The sequence below is a fragment of the Monomorium pharaonis genome, chromosome 7, assembly GCF_013373865.1.
Source record: "Monomorium pharaonis isolate MP-MQ-018 chromosome 7, ASM1337386v2, whole genome shotgun sequence".
Taxonomy (NCBI): Eukaryota; Metazoa; Arthropoda; class Insecta; order Hymenoptera; family Formicidae; genus Monomorium; species Monomorium pharaonis.
In genome coordinates, this window is record NC_050473.1 from 17,912,856 (window position 1) to 17,935,849 (window position 22,994).

The window sequence follows — 22,994 nt, forward strand, 5'->3', positions numbered from 1 at the left end:
TTTCCTCGCCGTCGCTATTCGCGATTCTGTATTTGATAACGTACTTGCTTGCACCTTTTACTTATCCTTCGTATCGTAAAATATCGCCTCGTAAAACTGTCGCCTATTATTAAGATCTACTGCACGGGAAAAGGCCCTAAGTTGTCAAATGCTCTGATAAAACCATGTATTATTAAATCACGTTGGGTTTTTTAAAAATATTATTTAAATATATATAAATATAATATTAAGATTTATCCCTCGTCTAATGCGCCACGTCTCTATATTGTAATTATAATGTATTTCTCATCGCAGTGAAATGAAATAAATGTTTCGTTTCAATAACTAAATATTTTCATTGAAAATCGAATGAATAAAGATATATAGCAGATATATGGTAAAATATTTTACATTCGTCCTGATTTGCAAACTGCACCGCCTCGTATATCCAGCAATGTATTTTTTGACATATAAAACGCCATTGGTGTAGAGTACAACAACGTGGTTCTAAACTTTTCGCGAAAGCCGTTAACAAAAAGCTGGTTATATTCAATGCGATCCCTCCCAGCTGAAAATTCAGCCGAGCTTTATTTACTTTAACTATTGTTGCCTTTACAAAACACAATTATCTCCCAATGTATATTATAACTTTATATTATAGTATTACTTCTATAACTAATAAAATGCAAACAATAGCTACATAAAGAGTAACCCATTAGATACAATAAAAATAAATATAAATCATACAAATATAAATATGAATATAGATCCCGGATTAAAACAAGGAAATTGTTCACCTGTCGAACCGCCAACTGTTATGAAATTCGGCGATTACGGCCAGCTACATTCGCCGGGTAATTTAGTTCATTAATAATTCCGTTCTCGAAACAAAAGCGATAGTAACTGTGGATAAAACGAAAAGTTGTCATGATATTTTACAAAATATTTTACGCTAATTTAATATACTCCATAACGCAGCTAAAAAATAATAATAACTTCAGAAGCAATATATCTTCGGAAAGACAATTGTATAAAAATTTTCTTATATTTCATTAATTATGTAGTCTTTAATGGATTGAACTAATTAATACGATCATTAAGTTCCTCAGTTATCGAGCGTAACGACAGTTGAATGCACCGTTATCGCGACAATCGTGTCTAAATCGAGATACTGTGACACACGATCAACGCATCTATTTATCATGACAGACAGACATAGAGCACACGCATCATAGTCCCGTCTGTTTATTTAATGTATGTGAATGACCTATCAGGAACAAGTGTATTCTACAAACGAAGTGAATGGCTGTATGTAGTGGATTGTGTACGTACATGTGAATAGCGCACCTGTGAATGGAATATCTGATTTTATATACGATTAGTCCAGAGATGTGTTGTAATGGCATTTCACGACAACTTTCGACAGATATTAATGCGCTTTTTTACACGAGGAAACTACGATAGGGACTTTCGAATCCTCGTTCCGTGATTTATCGCCTCTTCTTTGGGAAAAACGCTCAGGTAAACGTAGTTTAATGCGTAATTTTCCCGAAGTATTTTCCTTCAGTATTAATCCTCTCATTACCGAGTTCTTTTACAGCCTTTTTATAAAATCATCTATAAATAAAAAAAATGTCAAACTGGCTTTAATTAGAAGTTACATTAAGGAACATGATCTATGATGCAAAGTCAGAGATGCATTAATAGGAAACACTCAGAACTCTTATTTTGGACGTATTTACTAATATATTTAATAATCAATACTCGCTTAATATTGATTAGATGATTAATTAATTAATAATGCAAGAAATTGTGCGGAAAGTAATATTTATTCATGAGCGGTAAAATTCGTTTTCTACTTTCTCCCAGCTTTTTCCTTCGATCTAGTGATCGTAACTATAACCTACGCGTCTAAGGTATTTCAATAATACTTAATCACATTCAATACTGAATGTTAATGCCGTCTTTCATATGAATATGCAATTTCATCGCGCCGCGTATTTGAGCGAAATTTACTCGGTATTTGCTAAATGAAAGTTACACAGACGCGCGAGAATTCACATCCCGTTCGCTGCAACCTGTCGATTCCACAAAGCGACCGGAAGTACGCGAATCTCGAGGGAAGAATGGGAACGCAGGCGTTAAATTGAAATACTTGCGGTTACAGAGAAAAAGTCACGGCCAAAGTGTACCATCCGGTCAGTAATGTGTGTGCACATACATTGTTAATACACAGGGAGATACGATAGAAAGTTATTTCTATTAAGAAATATTTCTATTAAGATATGAAAGAAATTAATTGCCATTTCACGACAAATCGAGGTCATAAGTCGAGTACGTATTCTATAAATTTGATATTTATTCATTCTATATAATTATATATATTTTTCCTTATTTTTAGACCAATAAATAGCATTTCTATTTAGATATTATTTTCTAAAAACGTCATTTATATATAGATAGCGCGAATTTTCACCACACTGTCGGATATCATCAAATATTTTCTGCAAAAAACTTGTACCAATAAAACTGTCAATATCCAACTAATGAAACGGGGAATAACCTGTAAAATGATCGAGTTCGCAATCAGTTTCATAAACGCGAGGTAAAACGAATTTATTTCGAAATAATAAAAAGCCTTCAGCGTGGTTCATTGGAATATAAGAGCTTCTCTACGTGCATTTAGGTTCTCATTTTGCACATTTACATCGTTACTTCCCGCAACAAGTTTTATTCCTGCTGCGTATTTTACTCGGTGGTTCGTAAAGTGCAAAATAACGAATTAAAACGAAATGAGAATATTTTCTATTTTCGTCACTATTTTGCGATAAAGCAGTACGAATTTCTGCAATTATATTATATATTTAATTTGCAATTCTGCAAATTAAAAGTATAAATGTACAGATGTCTGTCTTGATTTGCAAGTTAATTAAAATGTGTATTTCAGAATAGGCACAAACAAAATACGGGTTTATTGGACGAATTGTGGATATTTCGGTTAAGCTTGTCACAATTTGACATTTCTACAAGCTTTTCCACTCACATCGAACCGCGTTAACATATAGATAGATAAATAAAGAAAGATAATCATGTAACAAAGAGAGAGAGAGAGAGAGAGAGAGAGAGAGAGAGAGAGAACGGAAGAAAGAATCGCTCCAACTTTCGCATCGCATTGTCGTTTCGAAACTATCGCGGTATGACGATATCGCCGGCGAATTTACGAGCGGTCGCGCACTGCAGTTTCGACTTGGTCGCCGGTCGTTAGCGTGCAACTCGTGCATCAGCATTAACCGCGGCGTACCGACGCAGGACCGTCGGAAGGGACAGGTGCATTGTTAACGGTGGCTCGCAATGAGTAACAATAGCGGAAGCCACCCCGCGAATTAGTCACCGCAAAATGTTTCACCACACGAGCACCGTGATTAGGCGCAGGTGTAGAGAGTCAAACTGCCCCGGCGTTTGTTCGGATACGGCGCGTAATCCGGCATTGCGTGATCTCAGCCTCTCGTCGAGTTTGCTCGCGTTTGCGAATTGACCGAACGTCGCAAAACAGCAGTAACAAGAGAGCGAAACAGAGAGATTTCGATTCAATGAAAGAATTTTTTTTATACAATATATAGAAGACTATAAATTTAAATTTATTAAAATATAGACATCGATGCTACTGCAGTCACAAGCAAATGTTTCAAACATATCCATTATATTTTAATAAGAGATTATAATACCATATACTAGATATATATTTTTTTTTTCATATTCGCGAAATTCGATTCTTAATGCCTAAGGGAAATAGGCGTCGTTGAAAAATAAAAATTGGGGGAAAAAAATAACGCGAGTTATCCGAAGTGATACGCAGCCAATTCACGATGTAAAAGCAGCGCGTATAAAATCGAATCGTAAAACGCAACTCTCGCGTGCTTCTAAATCCTTTAAAAAAATAAAGTTCGCTTTTGTGTGGCGATGATTTATGTAAACATAACAGACGCAATACAACTGTGCAGCGTTGCGTCGAGCGAACGCAATCACGGATCAGTCTCTTTTACATCTCCACTTCTATCTATCTCTCTCTCTCTCTCTCTCTCTCCCCCTCTTTCTCTCTCTATTCTCTGATGCTGTACATCGAAGTCGATAGGGTCAATTGTCAATATTTTCCGCTCTACTAGCGAACACAACAATTCGTTAGGTTCATATAGATTATTCGCTACGTTTATATAGGGATATTCATCTCGATATTCAACTTTGCGAGTTATGTGTATGTATATATGTATATATACATATATATATATTATATATACACACACTTTTTTGCAAACTGATATATACCAATAAGTATTATTTTTTACTTAATTCCTCGAGCGTTTGCAAAAACGTATATTCCATTTGTTTAATCCACGCGTATTATAACCCTTTTCTGACAAATAAATATCTCGGGGGAATAAAACACATTTATTGCAACTAGAACAACATATTGTATATGTCGCATAATATGCTCTGTTAATATTCTGCATTATAAAATATAATTTACATGACATAGAACATTAAGTGTAACATAAAATGTATGTAATAAATAATAATAATGGCTCTTACACTAATAGAATTAAAAATGATAGCTTCGATTTGTAAATGATAAAAGTTGATATCATGTCATATTTATTTCATAAAAATAATATCATTTCAATTACGTTTACACAGTCTATCTCTTTCATGTCATTTTACTTAACATAAAGTCAAATTATCAAAAAAATGTATGGACAAAAAAGCAACAGATTAAATTAAACTCGTGATACTATTTAATTATATTAATAATTAAAAATAATATTTAAAAACTTATCTCTTAATTTTTTAAAATAAATGTATTTAAATTATTTACAATATGTTACGCGATACAATTTCAGTTGTTCTTTCATATACATATTTTATATACATTGCTTACGTATATGCTATTACGTATAATATGTGTATATTTTTAAATAAATTCTGACTACTGTTTTCTTGCCTTAGTTTATTGCAATATTTATTCTGAGTAATAGAAATGCCAAGCTTCAAATTCTATTTTTAAAATACTTGGAAAAAAAATAATTATCTCTCTATGTACTTCACCAATTTTTTCCTACCGTACAGATAATTTTTTTCGTATAAATAAAATGTATAAACTTCTGGTTTTTCAATTTTCATCGTTCATGTGATATAAACATCATGGAAACTTTATGAAGGTTTTGTGTATTAAAAATTGATCTATATTCCATGTATTTCATTATAGTCTTATTTTTTCTTTTATTTTTCTAATTCCTGTATCATTTATATTTAAACAATAATTTCAAAAATTTCACAGTATTCTCTCTGCAATATTTGATACCAAAAATAAATTCGATTATTAATAAAGAATTTCTCTGTATTTTTATATTGCTAAAAATCACGCATAAAATAACAAATATAAAAAGAATTTCAATCAGATTTCAAAATAATTTTTTGCAAAATCACTTTTTTCACTATAAATTTATCAAGATTAAATATTAATACTAAAATCTGTCCTAATCTATATGAAGCAAAATCCATTACCCCAAGTAAATAAAATATGAATTATTACAAATATGATAAGTAACAGCAGAGTTTATTGACGTAAATTGTAAACTATAAAATATAAAGATATTAAAATTATAACAATACTCAAAATAACCAATATTTCAGAAGATAAATAATACAATGCGCGCGCGAGAATTATAAATTATTAATTAAATAAGTAAGAAAATAATAATCAATTATTTATTACATTGTTGCTCCGGTGTTATTCTCTTTCGACTCTCTGTTGCTCTGTTCTGTTCTTCACTCATACAACACTCACAAAAATATAACAAATTACGATTGAAAATACTAATTACTGGAATACATCTTGATATCACACACGCACGATGTGATGAACAAAGTCGAATAGCGAGTTTTTAATTATATTTTTAATTAATTCTTAAAATAATACATTTTATGCGCGTAACACACGCTTCTCGCTACTTAAATTACTCGATAAATAAGCGATCTGCATTTAATATTCCGCCAGTTAAAAATCCGAAAATAATTGAAATAAATTGCGTTTGAGTGGACACATTCGTTCCGATTTCGAGATAAATAAACAGATCACGCGAGATGCCTGTTCGAACAGAATAACCCGTCTCACAAGTTGTTAATTGCACAAGTCAATTAATGCGGACAAATAATCGTAGAGAACGATCGTGTTTAATATCGCCTCGATGACTTACCGCGACCACGTTCCGAAGTAATGCGACGATATACACGATCGTTCATAGCTGCGTCTCGCCAGCAGCGCGACGATCTTGCATAAACACAATGTGTGCAAAAAATAAACGCTATGCGTCGCAGCTAGCTCTTCTATCTATAAAATATTTGAAATAAGAACTTGAAATCTATCCTTCGCGTTTCAAATTGCTTTTACTTGAACGAGCGTATAATCGCATGTACAAATTAATATTCGTTCATATAAGTAAGAAATGAAAAAATAAAATCCGCAACTACGTAATAAAAATAAATATCACACATTTTGAAGAATGATAAAGATTAGTAAAAAATAATAAATCGATATATGAAACAATAACTGAATCAGATACCATTGGTCTTGAATTATTTTTAGTTCGAAAGCAATTTTATTGCTTTCAACTTTATAATTTTTATAACGTTAATTAATCTTCAAAAGACGCTATTAAAGTATACCATGATTATACATCTCGTATTATATTCAGAGAGAACCAAGATTAAAAAATAATTTTATTAACTACCGCTACGTGCAGCGTCATTTTACTTGTGGCAGTGACAAAGCGCCCGTAGAATTAAGCGAACGAAATGGTTCGCGATGTGAATAATGACGTCCTCTCTTCACACGTACGCATTTCGCGTTAGATTTAATTAAATTTCCCGTTGTGCTAGAACTATCGTCTTTGCTGCCGACTACTGTCACGTTTGTGCAAATGTTGTACAAACACGCGCGATTCATAGATGCAAATTCGGACGGAGTCCTAATCCACAACTTGTGGCATTGAGAATCGTGACTAAAAAGCAATTCTTTTCCTCGGATTCTTTTGATTTAAAGTAATTCTTATATAATTTCTTCTTCGTATAAAATAATTTCTTAATTATTTGCTTGACACTTAGATATAAAACTGAAAATTATTAAGTTAATTTTATCGAGTCGTAGAAACTTTGTTAATATTCGTTGATCTTTATTAATGTAGAAGGTATGACTAAAAAAATATATATTAAAAAAAAATAAGCTTCAATGTGACAAATTAAAATACCTACTTGTTACTTAAAATATCCCAGTCTATCAATAATGCAGAAATAAAAGTCATAGAATTTCCAAATACGTCTACGCTATGAGAAATTAATTTCCTTGGATCGTGATTTACGTAAGCTCCGAAATAATAGACAATTTCGCTAAATCGGTTCGCTGAAGTTATCACATAGTCTGCCCTTATTTCTTTATTTGCCAGCACGCCAAGGTGTAACACCCATTAATTCATGTTACACACTTAACGTGGCGCGAGTGTCAAGAGCATGCTGCTGTCAGTGGCAATGACGTAGCTCTCGGTGCAAGCGGCGATTAGGCGAACGAAGCCCTCCCGATGCAGTGGGGCTCGCACCACGCGAGAGGCAACAGTGACGTTTTGTCGGGCTTATCATTGACGCAGTGCGCAATGCATGTACGCACGTGTGTGCATGACGCCGATAAGGGTCGTGGCACTCGAGACGTAACACGTTCGCGATTATCATCCGCGCGAACATAATCGTCGTCTGTCGGCGCGGCAATGCAATTTTCGTCGTTCGTGTCGCTTATATAAATCTGTTTTTAGCCTGACAACCGGGAGGAAGGGGGGGGAAAGGGGCGTCCGCCGACGGTTTCTTCCCGGTTGAAAATTGCGGCGGTGTATGTTAAATTTTACGCCCGCACCTGAGCTGTAATATAAACGCGCGGCTTGTTTATTCCCGCCATCTGCAATACGCGAAATTGAAATCGGTCGATAGCGACATGGATACGCCACTAACTTTGCCAGGTTTTTTTCCTCGTTTAAAACCGCTTTACGCGATCCATAATTCACGACAGAATTGCATTCGCAGTTTAGTGCACCGCGTGCCGGTGCATATCAACATTTTCAATGCTTAAAATCTGAAAAATCTATTGTAAAAATTTTTTTTTAATTTCTCATATATTAATATAAAATAATAAGATAATAAATCGTAATGTAACAAAGAACTTTCATTGTTATTCGGATAACAAAATGAATTATTTAAGTAATCTATTAATTTATAATTCCAAAAAAAGATTTAGATCTATATATTATAATAAAATATATTTTATTGCTAGCATACGGTCCTTGTAACGTTAAAAGAGGAAAACATTCTCTCATCACCCGCATTACAGACGGAATTATTGGATCGTGTAAAAGCGAATCATGCCGGATCTTCATACGCGACCGCGAGTACCGCGCAATCGTGATGAATTTACCGAGAGCGGGCGGGAGTTCATTTCAACGTTGAATCTATATTCAACGACCGATAAGTTTGATTCGCACATAAATCGCATGCGAGAGAAAGAGGGATGGGGGAGGGGGTTATACTCGTCGTAACTTTGCGGTAATTGAGTCTTCCGGTATATGTAACGCGGAGGAGTTCGGTCTATACGTAGTTTCCAGTGATACAAAATCATATTACAGTTCGACGTGCCAACGGACGATGCGCATGATCGGCATGCAATTTCATTGCATACATATCTCATACGGTAGCACTTTATCCGGACGTTCTGGGCCCTAACGTATCTCTAGGACGTTTCTCTCCGGTCGTCGTTAGGACATTCCTTTGGAGAGAACTGTATGGAATACGGCGGTAGCATGTAACTTTTTATTGTATTTTTCAGTATGTTAACGTCGGAATGATCGATGCGGTCGTTACATATGAAGATATATGCGAGAGGCCGGCTGTTTTCCAATAGTTCCCAATGTGATCGAAGCCACGGTAATTTTACTATAATATCCTATCTTCTTCGATTCTCTATTCGCGATATTTTAGTATACAATAACCTTCGCTCCATAGGTTTTCGAGATAAAACTTCCTCCCTCGAAGCAAATCTAATTTCTCAAATTCTCTCGAGTACCATTCGCCGAAACATAAAATAAAAATAAAGTGCACGAGAGTGGAAAAGATATATCGTACTTCGCGACATTGCAATATCTTTGCAGAATGTATTCACATTTTCTTACAGAATATCATTCGGCTTCTTCTACCACGATTTCTTTCGAGTCATTTTCTTCTCATTTCTTTTTATTCGAATTAAACGACATGTTCATTCTAACAAGGGAACAACCCAAGTATCCTCCTTCGATTTTAATAAACTTTGAATATGTTACAAGTATGGATAAAAATAGAAGATATATACTTTTTTTATAAAAATACATTTTTGCACATCGGTTATTTTCTTTCGAAACAAATATCGTCAAAATTAGAAAAATTAAAAAAAAATTTTTAATCAAACGGTTTCAAGAGCACTCTGTAATATTGATACGAATTTTTTATTCATTTTTATTTAAAAAAAAAATGTTTTATTACATTTTATAAAACACTACTTGCATCATTTAACTTTTATTTAAAAACTTTGGCTACCTTTTATAATTTCATCGATATTCGCGCTCGCGCGTTTCGAAAGAAAATTAATAATCAAATTAATTAATAATGAATTTATAAAAAATAATATATGTATTTTATTTTTATTCTAACATATCCAAAGCTTAAAATAGAAGGGGAATACTTGATTGTATTTTCTTGCACTGTTTTCACTTATTCTTTAAAAAAAAAAATATATATATATCAATATTTGCGCTATGATTAACTCGATGTGCCAAATTTCAAACACTTGACAAAAACGATATTGAATATGTCCTACAAATAAAAAGAACGTAAATAAAAGTCTCGATTACAACACAATCGAATTGGCTTGCTCAAATTCATTTTTATCGCCAATCTTTCAGTCAGCTCCGTTGACACCGAAAAGAGCAGCAAGTTTGCGTAATAGCCCATCTTAGCATTTACGCCTTTCAAATGTCGGTGTCGGTGTCGGCGTCGGCAATGTTGCATATTTCATGCATTTTTCATCAGGTTTTTATGCAATATCGTCATGCAAACGATACGAAGGGCACGAAAGAACCAAGAGTATACCGACGGTATAGCTTTATGTAGCGGACCGTAAAAAGCGGCTCTTCGTCGATTGACAATCTATCGTGCCATTTATTCCTATTCTTTGTACTTCACGTCGCGCACGAGGATTTTCTACGTTTATATATTGCAAAATATTGCTCTCTCCCTCTCTCTCTCTCTCTCTCTCTCTCTCTCTCTCTCTCTCTCTCTCTCTCTCTCTCTGCATGTATAAATATAGGTTCGTATGAGTACAAAAGTCAACGACCGACTAACAATACCGGTTTTTTATGATCAAATGCAAATAATTCAGATTTAAAACAATTGGGGCGCCAATAACTAAATCAATTTTAATGGCCCGCTTTTCAAAACGGCAAATATTTTCGCTAGGAGAGATGAAAGTATGCAAGAGATTTTCAGAGAGTTCAACTAAAGATTTTAAATTTCAACCTGCGTTCCTTCCCTCCCACCCTTCGATGCATAAATGGAACTTGTGTAGCTGAGTTAAAGCCCCGAACTTTGGTGGCGAGATCGATTTATTTACGGGAAAACTTAGTGTCTGCGTCGACGAGATACGAAACTTACGACATAGACGAAAGACCAAAGACTAACAAACCAAGGTTTCCAACAGCTCGAAACCTAATCTCGATAAATGCTCGCACGTGTTGATGCGCGCGACACGAGGTGAAATGCGGATTTTTATGCGGGTAAGCGCGCGAATCCGTGGAGCAAATCTAGGAGATATTACTGCGACGTGTGACTTGAAAAACGCGTGGGTGTGCGAATCGCTTCATAACGCGCGGGAAATGAATATTTTCCGAAAGAAAAATATCCGGACGTGCCGGTCACTTTGGCCGGGCGCCGATTAGCATGCAAATGCCTTTAAATATTTGTAATCTCTGCGAAATGGCCGTAAAAGCCGTATATAATAGGGGCGTAAAAAAAAAAGCGTAAAGAATACCCGAGGAATACCTGCGACGGTTACAATTGTAAACATTCGTGGAAGCTTAACGTATCTACCTTCCGTGAACAAAATTTCTTCATTAACGTCAGATAATCAAAACTTCCATGATTGATTTTAATACTGTGCGTTACTAAACATATCTAAATTAATATTGGTTTATATACAAAAAACAGCAAAATACAAATGTGTAATGGTAATAAGGTGATTTATCAAAGCGTTATTCAGTAAATATATTTACGAACTGAAAATCCTTTGTGTTAAATATAACATACTCGTGAAAAACAAGTGAGGAAGAAAATGAGTCAGAATATGCAGATGAATTTTAAAAAAAGAGAGAAATTCAAAGAAATTGAAGACGAAAACATATTAGATAGTCACGTACAAGTCATATTCTTATGTAAAAGTTCCTTTATCTTCTCTCTCTACTTGCAGCGCTTTGTAGTTATGTAATAATAGAAATAATATCATAAATACCGCGAAAAAGAATTGGCGCGGACAGATGCAAACGGGTGATCTCCTTGAAGCGAGAAAATCCAACGATTAAATGGTAAATAATTTCTTATGCTTTTTTTGTGACGCAAGCGTGATACCGCAAATGACACTGCAATTGTGGGTATTGTTAAATAATTAATTAAGGATTGACGAAGCAGCGTGTTAATTAGAATCCCAATGGAACTTCGATCCCGATTTAGATTTAAATTCCGCGCTCTTGCATTTTAATGCAATCTATCGCGTCGCATCTCCAAACGAACTATAGCGAACGGAGCGTAGTAACGTGCTTTTCCATTTCCTCCGTTCGACGACGCTTCTCAACTCGGTATATCTAATTCCTGAGATTGAAAACTGCAAATAGAGATGGTCGTCCGGCTTTTACGCGAAATCGAAACGCGCAATGAAAACGAAGACGACGAAGAAGAGGATGAAGGAAGCTGCGCGCGCGAAACGAGGGACAACAATGGTTATGAAGAACTACAAGCCCCGACCTATCGTTTTCACAACTCGACGCCCAATTAATTATTTCCACGAATCCCTCACCCCGAAGTTTTCCCCGCCATTTCTTCCCGAAGACCCATCTCAACTCCGCCGCCGACTAACGTCGAGGAGTTCTTCGACAGTTTGAGACGACGTCTCGGACCGTTTGCACGTTTCTTGCTTTGATCGTCGATCGTTACGCCGCTCGTGAAATGAGAAAAGTCTGACGGCGTTTTCCTCTGGCACGAAGATTATCTTTCGCCGATGCAGATGTTTTAAAGTTCAAATAAGGACCCGCGACTGATTTTCATACCGCGACGTCGGAATCGAGAAATCGTGAGAATCGATCGAGAGTGATTAAGTCCAAGTTTTACGAATAAATTCGTTCGTTTACATAAGTATAAAATTGCACGAGAAGAACGGTTTTTCGCACAAGTGTCTAAAAACGCGGTTAAAAGTGCAGGTACTGAAAGTAATTTTGTTGGACCACCAAAATAATTACGTAGCTTATCAAACCGTGCGGCTGCACAAAGTTCTGACACTCTAACAACCCGCTTGAGCGCCCTTAATAATTATTTTGGTTTAACGAAATTATATTCAGATTTGTATTCAATTAAAATGTTTAGATACTGAACTAATTAAAATTCTATCATTTCCGGGCGACTGTGCGAGGTCAATAAGAAAAAGAATCTTGAAGTTTTGCAACTTGTCTTCATTTTTGTTAGATTTCCGACGAGTTGTTGGTATATTGTCAAAAATTTCATATATGTTCGTACACATGTATATTTGATAACATACAATGTATCGGCAGGTTTGCCCATCGAAATGTATCACGTTCTTTCACAATCCCCGATACGCGACACGATGTTCGCCGTGAAGTCACGTATTGTCTCGGTTACCGATCACCTGGGACTGGCACTTCTGGTTCGGACAAGTTCGAAGGCAATTTCGAAACTCCATTCTGGTGACATTTCGCCGTACGGCGGTCGGGATCGGCGAGCGCTATAGTTATTGGCGTCGCTCGTATTCTCGAATTACCCGATCGCTTTTACGAGGTGGAGGAGAACGAACAGAACGGGGGGGAAGCAGGGGGGGGAACGAGCGCGGAGGGGGCGGCGGGCGCAGGACGAAATAAATGACGTAAAGAGCGAACGGGAAATAGGTCAGGCAAAAGTAAATAAGGCAGAAATCGAGTAAATTCGAGGTGGGAAATTACTAGGCGACGAGTTACAAAGCGCGCGGGCGCACCGGCGCGCGTGCACATCGACAGTCAGGTAGGATGGGCGCGATGGGTCCAAATACTATATCGATTGTTGAAAGTGCGGACAAAGAGCGAGCGAGAGAGACGACGAATAAATGGGCCGAAAAGCGCTCTCGGGAACTGTTAAAACGCGGAATACATTCGTTACGGAAGAAGTCGCGAGTGTTTGCCATGAATATTCAGAGTTCTACTTCAGCCCGTGTACAATGGTACTCCGTACGGTTACCGGTAACGTAACGTGTAACGTTCGGCACAGCTCGTTTGATGGAAAAACAGAGTCTCTCTTGAAGCCTTTCAGAGGCTATGTCATCTCTCGCTGCTCGGGATAAATTTAAAAGAAAGCAGAAATATATACGTTAGACAAAAATACATAGCTTTTGTAGCATATTCTTTTTACAGATCTGTCTACATCTTTGTTTGTACGTTGATAAAAAAAGAATTACTTGATTCAATTAAACGTTAAACAGGTTGATACTATATGAAATAGTCATTTGAATAAATATTAATAATATATTTATCCAAATCAAATAATTATATGCGCCAGAAAAATGCGTATCTAAAGTGAAAGAATTGCCATAGAATGATTAATCGTCTGCTCTGTAATTAAAAGATCACTTCAAATTGATCACCTAACAAATAAATGGCCGCTAACATCCGTTATACGAAAATCATAAATCCAATTAAATATTGCACTCACGGTAATCTCGAAGTTTAAACGATCTATCTTCGGGATTTAATTGTATAGACACTAGCGATATAACGATAAGCTTGAAGCACTGCTGCCGACATAAATATTGATGCCATTTCCATACAAAAAAATATATAACTACAATTCGTGCGTCGGGAGTATGTATAATGTAACATTCTTTTATTGTAAACACAATTAACGTCAAAAGTTCTCACGATAAATATGTACAACTTTTCCATACGGGAATTTAAGTAGACGAATTGCAAATTTTGCTCCTCGTCACTTCCTCGCTTCAATACTTCTCTCTCATGCATATTAATATAATCGGTAAGAAATACAGCACATGTCAAAACATTACGCTTAATATATTCTATATACTATTATAATTATGACGTTTATTCATTCCCATTTCAGCGGTCGGTGCACCGTGTATCTAAGACTCGACGTTACTCGACTTCGCCGTTCGAGCGTATCTAAACGATCGGCACGGCGAATAGACGTTGTTACGGAGGAGAAAACGATATTTCAGATTCGAAATTGCGTGTGGGCCCCGTCGTCAGCGAGAAGTGAGAAGGCGCTAAGAGATGCGCGAACGGAGAGAGTAAATCCCAGAAGCCCTCCCGTCGTCGTAAGCCTGTGCCTCAAAGAGCATCGACGTGTGTACACATTGGCATCGGAGCACATCGTTTCTTGCATGCATTGCTCCACGACAATCGGATGCACCCGCGTGCACACAGGCTCACGGTTCGATGCACCAGTCGTACCGAGCCACGATGACGCACACCAGAGCAATATATATTTACCCAGTAGACCAAACCGCCATGTTGTGTACGGAAAGAACACGTTTTCAAATAACAACTCGTACGACGTTACGCAAGGGGTCGAAATTAATTGCTAAAATTTATTTCTTAAGTCAAAAGACACATTCTACCGAGTTTAGATTAGTATGGAAAAAAAATTTTTTTTTTTAGGTTTGGCGAAATTTCATGTAGAAACAGTTACTAGTTAGACTTTTGTAAATAATTGATACCGCTATGTACAATAACGAGATAAAGAAAAACTGAATGTGAAAATGGAGAATACAAACGGTCCGTTCAAACCCTTTGATTGGAACGCGATTGTATTGTCACAATTAATTAATTAAACTTCATTCTATCAAAGTAAATGATTGTGTGTGCAACTACATCATGTGCACAATTTTGACAATTGAATAAAAGACAATATACATACTAATAAAGAATTCTCCTTTCGTCAAAGGAAATGTACAGAACGCGGGAAAAATTTAATATCAATTTTTTCAATATCCCGATAACAACCGCACGCAATTAATTTACGCTTAAACTCCAATTTAAAGTAACACGGACAAAGAATTCAAGAGGATTAATTCCCTAATAGCGTTAACTTTCCAATATTAAATAAACTAGCTAATTAAGAGGCGGCAGTGTGAAATCTTTATTGAAGTGAAATCCGACGTTGAAATCGCATTTCAAAGGAACGCATCGCTATTACTGCCGTCAGTATTACACCGTGATACTTGGTGTGTATGCGAGCGCGGAGTGAACAGGCGAGCTTTCTTCCTCGCTCCGTGCCGCTTAAGCCGACTTCCAGCTCGACGCCCCGGAACTAAGTTTCCCGCGAAAGAGATGGATTTACCGTGGATTCTTCCTCAACTATCTCCCCTCGTTCTCCCCCCCCCCCCGTGCTCGCCAAGGGCGAAAAATTCATTCGCGTCAAAGCGCCCGAATAACGTAGGAATGCACGAGAGATCGTCGTGATATATATATATGTACGTGCGATCGCTATCGCTCGGCAGATTTCTATCTTTCCCGTGTAATCCGTACGAGCGAAGAAAAATCTCTGGCACTATCGGGCGTTCATTAATAACGATTATCGCAGACGCGAATCCGACCCCGGGTGCAGCGCACCTCCCCTCGTTGCGTTTCCCCCTCGCTCGAAGGAACATGGATCAATGATTAAATGCCGGCCGCGATTAATAGGGCGCCGCCGCGATTACCATTATTATTTGTCATGCAGCGGAACGAAAGCGGAGTGTCATTGGCGAATGCCTGAAAATATTAGCGATCGATCACGCGAACGCGAATTACCCGCCCGCGCGCTAACACACGCCGGTGCACGCGCGTACACGCGTGTTCGCGCGCATCCTTTTGACTGAATACCAAATGGTATTACCGTGACTCAGCCAAAAGCGCCGATCGGGTGATTTTCCCGAAGTTTAATTTATCGTAGCTTGCCGACGCCGGGTAATTTTTCGTTCGTCTATGCAACGGACAGAGAATGATGGAGGGAAAACGCGAGAGGAGAGGGATGTCTTTACTTCTGTCAGTAAGCTCGAATGGGGCGTTTTGTTGACGTCACCGCCGCCGTCTCGCTCGCAATCTACCGTAAAAGCAAATTTATTTACGCAAAACGCTTATCTTGACGCCGATAGCAATTTTATGTGGAAGAGCATAATAAAAAGAGAGAAAGAGAGAGAGAGAGAGAGAGAGAGAAATTTGTCTTTCGAAATGGATTGCTGGTATTTTCCTCGACTTTAATTTCGAGACCGAGGTGATGATAAACGTCACGTGGCAAAATGCGGTTTCGATTTTCGCGACCGAAGCTCACGTTACAGCTTCATCTCCGTCGTTGACAAAACCGAAATTGGATAATGCTAATAACGCACGGATATTAAAGACAAAACGTGTAGCTAGTTCGGTCTGGCGGCCAGGTTGCTACGCGACATTAGCGAGCAGTCCTTCAGAAATCCGATCGAACGTGATCTGGTACGACAACAAAAGGAGCGACTGCGCCAGTCAATCAACTTCTTGCTCATTCCGATCGAAGTCGTCGCGCGAGTTTGTCCCTCAGAATCGATTTCTTCTCTACCATTGCAATTTTGTACCGAGTGATTTCAGCGCACTACTGGCGATGACAAACATTGACGGGAAAAAGATTGGATATGAAAGACGTCCAAATGCAAAATATTGCGAGATAAAAATATGATAACAAATAAAAAATGTTCTTTGCCTATTAATAATCGGAGAAGAAAAGACGAGAATAATGAAAAAAAAAAATTAAAATTACGTAACACAAGTTTTAATATACTTTATTATGTATTCATTATAGGATGTTTATACTTTTAAATTTTTTTAAATAATTGTCTGGGAATTCCGATTTTTTAGAAATTTTATTTACACTTTCAGACAAGATTAGAGAATTTGTTGATAAAGCTTTGAAGTAACAAATTTATTTTGCTATATATTTTTCGATGTCCTCTTTCTCTTTCTCTCTGCTTAACGTATAATTTTACAGAATAAAATGTATCATATTTATATTGCTAATTAATTATGCATTAGTAAGAAAAAATGATCAAAGAAACAATTTTATCAAAAAAGAGACAGAATGTAAATTTAGAAAAATCTCAAAAATTTCCCTGAAAACATGAAATTCCAATAAAATTCCATGAAAATCCACGATTTTCAAAGATAACGAATTATTTCCCTGGAAATTTCCGGTGATAAAAAAAATTTGTGTATTTTATTATACGATATATTTTTTAATAATAACACTTTGCAACAAAAAAAAATAAAATTGTCATGTTTCATATCTATCAATTACCTCGATATGGCTCTTCTGTATGGGCTCCGTTTAAGTTAAAGTTATTGACATTAATTATCAAAACAATATGTTCCAGTGACATTATTATACAATCTCTCTTGCAATTCTTCGTAATCGTCGTTTTCATCGAATTAACGACCGGAAATATAATGCGCTGTAAACATCACGCAGATGAGAGTCAAGTCGCAAAGAAATACGAGAATAAAATGCAGCAGATAAGGGACAAGGTGTATAGCATTACCGATAGGTATCACGATAAGAACACCACCGTCCAAAAGGTGGACGTTAAAAAGAGAGTAGGTGAATGATATGTTACACGTTTTATTCACAAAAAAAATGCTCCAAAAATGGCTAGACATAAAATAGATAAGTAACCTGTCCTCTTTGTATAGCATTTTTAAAGCTCCTGTTCAAATTCCGATGTTCATTCTTTGTCCCTATGCTTCTTTATCTCGAGACGTATCTTAGCATCTGAACGTTCACTCGTACGCAGTAGAAATGTTATTTGAACCTCGGTGAAGTCTCGCGACAAGTCGAAAAACGATACACGCGGTGAGATTCATTATCGCTTCTATTAATCCTTTATTTTTCCTTTCTGTTTATTTCTACAAAAGGCGCGCCGTGTTTAAATCCAAATATACAGAATATGCTGCGTTTCGCGAAAAAAGAACGAGATGTTGCCATGATTAGTGTGTGCCCACCAGGAAGGCGGCCGCCGGTGGTTCCGCGAAATGTGCGCGCGTTCGCGGTGACCGTTTATTTACGCACATAATCGCGGGGTTGCGGGAAGAGGGGTGGCAGGGAGGGGGAAGAGCGAGCATTTTGCGTTTGTATGCAAATGGACCTTCGCGCGGGAACGATTTATTCCGCGCTCCTAAACGTCTATGCTGTGAAATATGCGCGTTGCACGCGCGTGCACGCACCAGAGTGCATTTCCGCGCGAGAAGCGCGCGCGCGCGGCGTTATAAATAAATTTCGCGCGAGTTCACGCGGAAATGTGGTCGATCCGCGCGACGCGGCTCTCGGATTAACGGATCGGATGAACCCCGCGGTAGCTGTACATATATTATATATACTTCTAATTCATTGAAACATCTGTGCACCGTGCAGAGCCGCACTGCAGAATGCATCTAGAGTTATTCATCCTCTTTCTCCCAAGACGCCTTTTGTAAAAAAAAAAAAAAAAAACGGGATAATTAACGTGTATCTCAATTAATAACTGCAAAGTGTAAACAAGTGCAAACTATTTTTTGTCAATGCGAATTATTCAACGTATTTATGTATTTATTTATTTCGTTGGTATTTTCAATAAAAATATATACCAACAAGAACATGTAGGTACAATTTAAATGTGCGTGTGAATAATAAAACTTTTTATTGTAAATATTGTTTTCCAATCAAAATTTTGCTCTTTGCTCTAAATACTGATAAACAATTCCGTGTGAATTGTGAAATAATTACACGGAGAGAATTTTCTTTTAAAAATTATCCTAAAAATCGTGGTAATTGTGAGACAACGTAAACCTTGAAGAATTTTACCGTACTTTTAATAAAATTTACTAAAATTTACTCAAATTTAGTAAAATTTTAATAAAATTTGGCAAAGTTTTAGTAAATTTTGTTAGAAGTATAATAAAATTCTTCAAGGTTTACGTTGTCCTACAATTACCATAAATTTCAGGCTTATTTTTAAGAGAAAATTCTCTCCGTGTATTTACTAGGTTGTCTCCTGACTGATTTTCCTGATCTACGCGTGCTTTTGTATGTTAATGTATGCAAGTGAAATGGCCGGGATTTTTGGTAAGCCCCCTCCAATTTTGAAAATTCAGTGGCGAGTCCTAAATGCGTCGGAATAATGTTCGGAGAATAACGCACGTTGCAACCGTGGCAACCAAACCAAAATTCTGCGATAAAGCCATTTTGGGTTTTCAATTAACTACGGAGGAGGGTTAATTGACAGTTGAAACGTTGGGAGGAATTGTAATGTAGCACGTCAATAATATCGCGCTATATTGCCCCGCGTACGATTGCCCTGCGTATATCGTTGATTTCGATACGCGGCATATATTTTGTGTTTATCTGTACGATTACGTATACGTATAAATAATAATGGATCCATACGGTAATGTATCTTTCATGCAGATTTTTGATTTACAAAATACGAAATATATAGATATGATTTATTCGTGCTCAACGGCTTATTTTGGAAATTGCATTCATACGTCATATATGCGCGGTAACAGTGGCTGCTCCATATCGAACTATCGGATTACAATTTACTTGATTTCCGATCAACTCAATATTCCTGTAAAACCGGATTACTCGAAATGCCGGGTAATCTCAGCACGCGATTATTATTTATGCGATCGTTACTATGACGACGATTTATCAAACTAAAAATAGCTATTAAAAAGCTCGACGAAACGCAAAGCGCTTAACGCTTAAAAGGATCAAATCGTGACAATCTTGCTAATAAAAATTATTGCTTTTGCATTCATTCCTACCGCTTGTTTGTGGTGACCAAGACCAGTGAGGATTGTCAAAGATCAGTCGATTTATTGATTATTGAAAAAATAATTGAACAGCTGCAGACTTAAAAATAAACGTTTCCAGCATTCTACAAAGTTTCCATTTTATAGGAAATATATCTGTAATATCTATCAAGATGTTTATTTTAAATTTATAAAATAATTAATAATTTGTAAATAATAATTATAATAATTTCATGAGAATTCCCGGATTTTCCAGGAGTTTTAATCAAAATTCTAGATAAAATTAGAGAATTTTTTTTACGTAGTAGTTTTGAATTAAATTTATTTTATTATATCTTTCTCTTCCCCTTAATCACCTACAATCACAAAGAAAAGCTACTTAAGTTTTGAATATTAAAGCTCAGAAGATACCAAAAGAATAATGCAAATTAAATATAACAGATATAATAATGTCCACAACAATACGAATCTAATTCATCGAAAGTAAAGTATTCAATAAACCTGTTAATTTAAGACAATACAACATATACTATTACTATTCTTTTATAAAAATCCGCAAGTTACGAGAAAATGTACGTGTGTGTGTGTACGCCATATTTATTGCTAATCGATATTGCATTATCAAAATAAAAAAGATCGAAGAAACATTTTTGTTGAAAAAAAGAGATAAAATTTAAATTTTAAAGTTTCCAAAAAATTTCCCCAAGTACCAATAAAATACCACGAAAATATCAAGTTTTCCCTCCGGAGTAAACATCGCGTAAGCACACCCCACGACGAAACTGAGAGATCGAATTGGTTGGAGAAAATAACGAAATACACAAGCTTATGCGACTCCGCGCGGAAACGATCGTGGAAACGAGATGTATTTTCAAAGAAGCATTTTATTGCCTGAAATCTTAGCTGTCAGACGTCACCGAGGAAAAGCACAGCTCGAGCGAGTTTGAAAGCTAATATTTCAGATTTCAAAGCCCTTCCCTCTGTGCATCCGGCAAACCGACAACCATTTCGCCGCGCGTAAATTTTGTACTTCGTCATTTTTACCGCCGATCCGGAATCCCTTAATTTCAGCCCTGAAGAGCTGAAAACAAATTCCGATAATTGAATCTCCCCCTTCTCTTTTATTTCTCTCCGTCGCTTAAAATCGGTAAATCGTTAGCGTTAACAGCGGCAGCTTCACCCGCGAGGAATGGAGGCGGAGGAGAGGCCGAGAAGGAGAAGGAAGAGGAGGGAGGAGGGGAACGAGATACGTCTCTCTTCGAAATTCCCGCATTTTACGTGCTTCAAGATGCGGAAACTGAATTTGCGAAGGAAAAATTCCTCCCGTGTCGCCTCGAGACGGCGTACACACGCAGACGTGTACCTTGCGTCGCCTCGCGTCGCGAGTCGGCGCAGGATATAAACAAAAACAAATGCATGTAGGGAACTATGACACTCACCGCCTACGTCCACCGCAGCGGCAGGTACGTCGCGTACAGCACAGGGAATCCGGCTGCGCAAACCCAGGTTGTGACGACCGACGCCGAGAGAGCACTCGCTGCCACCTTCACGTCCCTCCGGCCGAGTCCGTCTCCCCGCGCGCAACACAACTTAATCTCAATATAGATATATATATATATATATATTACATACAACACACTGTACAAGATCACCAACCACCCCTTCCGGTCCTTGACCTCCGGTCACGCTGTCGACGAGGCTGTCAACCACCAAAACGCCAATGTCAACCGCCGAAGCAACGGCGGCGTAGACGCAACAGGAGATGCAGCGCACACATTCAGATCGAAACGCAGTTCGGCCGAGCCAGTTCGACGACGACGCGACGTCGACGACAACGGACGGGTAAATCGACGAGTGAAGGATTCCCTCCGCACAGCACGCTGCCAAAGCACGCACGACCCGCGCCGATGCAGATCCGCGACGCGGCTGCCCCCGATTTCGAAGCGAATGCACGAGAATGTTCACACGGACGCGCGGTGTATGGGACCGTCCGACTGACACAGTGGCTCGCGCGATTCTGCCGCTCACGGCGCGCGCCACACGACCGGCGCGGCGCGGCCGCGCGCGTCGACCTTTAGAGGACGCTGCGTCGCGCGCGCAACTTCACGCGGGACGGCGAATCAGCGCGCGCGTTTCGAGACTTGCCCGAGTGTGCCCGCGCTGTCGGCGGGTCTCTTACCGTTGATTACCATTTTGATATTTATCGTGATTACGGCTTGTATAATTATTATACGCTTCAGTCGCACTGATGCGCCGATGACCTTGTCGAACTTTCCCATTTACGTAATAATGGTTGAAAAAATATGCATGTCGCTTTATGAAGGTATTCTAACGATTGAAACTGCTACAACGGAATTCGAAAATTCAATAATTTAAATAGAATACAAATCGATTATGTAAAAAGGTCATGAAAAGTACCTCTATGCCTAAGAAGTTTAATTAAATAAATTCTTTTTTATTTTAAGAGACATTATTTGTGTTATTTATTTGATAATATACTCACATACATTATTTTTTATGTACTTTGCCTTTCATATTTTTCTATTTAAAATAGAAAAGTATATGTAAAGTTAGTACAATTGACTAATAATAACGATAAGAATTCTTCAATTCGAGTTTCTTATTTGTATCGTGCTTAACATATGATTTTGTATATCCAGGTTTTTTTTTATAGATGAATTAATATTGAATATTTGTTAATTGTTATGACAAAATAGAACAGCAATATAGAATTTGATCATAATGGCAAAAGTATATAAAATAAATAAAAAAATACGTAAATAATATATTATCAAATAAGAAATATAAATAATGTCTATCAAATTAACGAAG

The 22,994-nt window shown here is 37.2% G+C and overlaps 1 protein-coding gene across 1 annotated transcript in view; it reads right to left on the minus strand.

The window, feature by feature from the left end:
* Positions 1-22,193, minus strand: part of LOC105830666 (RNA binding protein fox-1 homolog 2) — a 284,616-nt gene extending 262,423 nt beyond the window's left edge. Inside the window, exon 1 of the mRNA XM_036290412.1 lies at positions 21,602-22,193. The gene's annotated coding sequence lies outside the window, so the exon portion shown is untranslated. The remainder of the gene's footprint in view (positions 1-21,601) is intronic.
* Positions 22,194-22,994: the final 801 nt, after the last annotated feature.